Here is a 2,687-nt window from a genome sequence, read left to right on the forward strand (position 1 = left end):
GGAAGGGAAGGGAAGGGGGAGGGAAGGGGAGGGCAGGGGGAGGGCAGGGGAGGACAGGGGGAGGGCAGGGGAGGGCAAGGGCGAGGGCAGGGCAGGGCAGATTAAAAGGAACTGCCAAGTTTGGCTAAAAAGAAAAATGACTGAGGCTGAGTGAAGGCTTCTTTAATATGATTTTTTTTTTAAATTAAAAGTGAATGAATTCCAAGTAGATCCAGTCAGATATTCCCTGGAATTATCATACAAGGAAGTTTTCGGAAGTTTTAAATGACAAGAGACTTGAGAGGAACATAAACCAGGTTTAACCCTTTCCTATGGAAATATTTTATTCCAACCCCTTCCGAGCTGTTCCTTCTGTACCCTGGGTTCTGTCCGTCCTAGGCCTGAGTCTGTAACCCATAAAACAGTCTCTGAATGCCTGCTTTAATTATTTATCAGCACTGTCAGTACAGTGTCGGGCAAGAGGGTATTTGAAATTAATACACTATTTGAGTGGACTGATTGATTGCTCCTGCAGCTAAAGATTTTAACATTCACTAGCTATACAGACTGGCCATTAGTCCTCTCCTTTATCTGTTAGCAAAGAATAAACAGAAATTGTAATAAAAATTCATCACAGTGAATGGACTTGGTATCTAAGTGGCTGTGATAACTGGCCCTGTACTAGATTGACTGCTAGCACACTGGCAGCAGGAAAGATCTCTTTTAGAAGGAAAATTAAAAATTATCTCCTAATTAATGTTTGCCTTATAACTGGAATCTTTTTAACTAAATTGGGTTATACAGAGAATCTCCTCCGTATCCACTATAATAAAGCACACTTAATATGTTTGTGTGGCAGTCTCTAAGCATTAATTTTAGGAAAGATTGAGGCTTTATAAATGTGCCCTAATATGCCCCAGGTGAGGTTTCCTTCCTCCCACTAAAGAAAGAAAGCTGAGTGGCCTGCTTTTCAGCCAGACAGTTGAGATCATCTGACTTGTAATGAGAGGACTCTGCCCTCAGAGGTATCACCGCTCTCCTTACCTACCAGGTCAGGGTTTGTTTTTAAGAGTAAACTGGAAGGGATGGTGAGAAGGAGAGATAGCCAAGGGGGAGTCAAGGAACTTATGAGCAACTCTACACACGGTATGAATTAGTTACCAAATACTGACTGTTTCCCTGGGAGCTTATAATTATTTTTACATTTCATCCAAGAGCGATTTTGAAGATCAATAGAGCCGTATCTATTTTATAGGTGATGATACTAATGCTCAGAAAGCTTAAATAACTCATGCAAGCTAACAAAGCTGGTGAGAGCATCCAGGCCATTGGCTTGTTGGCTAGTTCTAGAGTCGTGGTCATCCCTCTGCCTCCTTGGCACGAGTGCAGGTGGAGCTGAGAATGCTCTATGGTTCTATCTGTAGGAGAACCTCTCAGGGCCCACAGTGCATTTTTGATCTTCCCTGGCTCCACAATAGAACCAGACAGTGGGTGAGAAGTGAGGGTGCCAAAGGAGTCGTTTAACAGCTCCATCCCATAGAAGGCCAAGAGAATACTGAGTTCTCATGAAGACAGGCAGAGCGCAGCAGGAGGGCGCCTAGGCTATTGCATCCCCGAGAGTCAGGGAAGTCTGCAGACAGTTAGCTGGAAGGTTTTACCTGTCAGAACATAGGCAAACCAATAGTCACGATCAACAAAAGTCAAAGTGATATCTCTCACCCAAAGAAAAGATAAAGAAGAAAGGGAGTGAGGAAACAATGGTTAGGGAGCTGCCTGGGAACAGTCGGGAAGATGTGGGCATTGCGGCTGACAGGAGGCAAAGCCTAGTTCTCATGGCCGAGCCCAGAAAAGAAAGAAAAATGAAGGTGTATAAACTGTTCTAGGTTCCTGGGTAAATAGGACTTTAACCCAAAAACTAGAGGCAAGAGGGTTCTGATGCACAGCAACAGATAGTATTCTACTAGAGACTTAAAGAGGAAATTGCTATGAGAATATATGTACCCTACAATATTTCATGGATTCTACCTTTTAATCTTCGTTTAGCAGACAGCTTTATTTTTAGCTGCTTTAGATACTTTCACATAGCACAACTAAAATATTGATTTAAGTGATTTAAGAGGAAGGGTATTTCTTTTGGCTCATGGTTTCAGAGGGTCCCATTCATAGTCACCTGGCCCCATACCCTGGAGTATGTGAGGAGCTTTGTCTGCTCTGCCATGAAGAAGTAGCAGAACAGGGGTTAAGGACAAGGACCTCCCAAAGACCCACCCCGAGTGGCATACTTCTTCCTGCTAGATCTTACTTGCAAAGGTCCCCAGAAGCTCCCCAAATAGTGCCATCAGGTGGGTACCAAGCATTTCATATCCAACCCTCGGTAATCAACCCAAGCTGAGATTTAAAACATAGCACAATCAACAGCAAATGGTTAGACCCATAAAGGGTCAGGTACTAGTATACTGGTTTTATATTTGAAACTACATTAATGCCTCAGTGACAGTCACTATTGATAATAGCCCACCCCGACAGTGTTTGGCTATTATCTCAAGGAGGATCAGAGTTCTTGATGCTGGTACCTTCCAATCTGAGCTTCAGTTTTATGTTCTAACTTCCAAGAGGTCCTAATAGATAACAATTTCCCGATTATGTTCTCTAATATTAATTCTCTCTCTCTCTCTCTCTCTCTCTCTCTCTCTCTCTCTCTCTCTCTC

General features: G+C 43.1%; 1 protein-coding gene across 5 annotated transcripts in view; it reads left to right on the forward strand.

The window, feature by feature from the left end:
* Akap6 (A-kinase anchoring protein 6) overlaps window positions 1–2,687 on the forward strand; it is a 432,548-nt gene that overhangs the window by 420,093 nt on the left and 9,768 nt on the right. The gene's annotated exons all lie outside the window — the stretch shown is intronic.

Source organism: Mus pahari, chromosome 7, assembly GCF_900095145.1.
Source record: "Mus pahari chromosome 7, PAHARI_EIJ_v1.1, whole genome shotgun sequence".
Taxonomy (NCBI): domain Eukaryota; kingdom Metazoa; phylum Chordata; class Mammalia; order Rodentia; family Muridae; genus Mus; species Mus pahari.